This window comes from Octodon degus, unplaced genomic scaffold (genome assembly GCF_000260255.1).
Source record: "Octodon degus isolate 3935 unplaced genomic scaffold, OctDeg1.0 scaffold00092, whole genome shotgun sequence".
NCBI classification, from domain to species: Eukaryota; Metazoa; Chordata; class Mammalia; order Rodentia; family Octodontidae; genus Octodon; species Octodon degus.
Window position 1 is genome coordinate 8,951,929 of NW_004524668.1, and position 324 is coordinate 8,952,252.

Genomic DNA, 324 nt, shown 5'->3' on the forward strand with positions numbered 1-324 from the left:
AAAAGTTAGTATCTAGTCTGACATTGTAATTATGAATGCATTAGAATTTTAATTCATTGAAAGAACTCAAGCTCACTAATATGAACAACTTTAAAACCTAAAGATTTCAAACAGGTAAAATACGGAACCACAGTACATGCCTGTAACACCAGCACTCGGGAGGCTGAAGCAGGAAGACTGCTATGCGTCCCAGGCCACCCTGGACTACACAGTTCAACACCAGCCTCAACTACACAGTCAAACCCTGTCTGAAAGAAACCAAACTAAGCAGAGAAACTTAAATCTACAGACTATCAAAGATGTAAACATTCTGAAGTCCAAGTG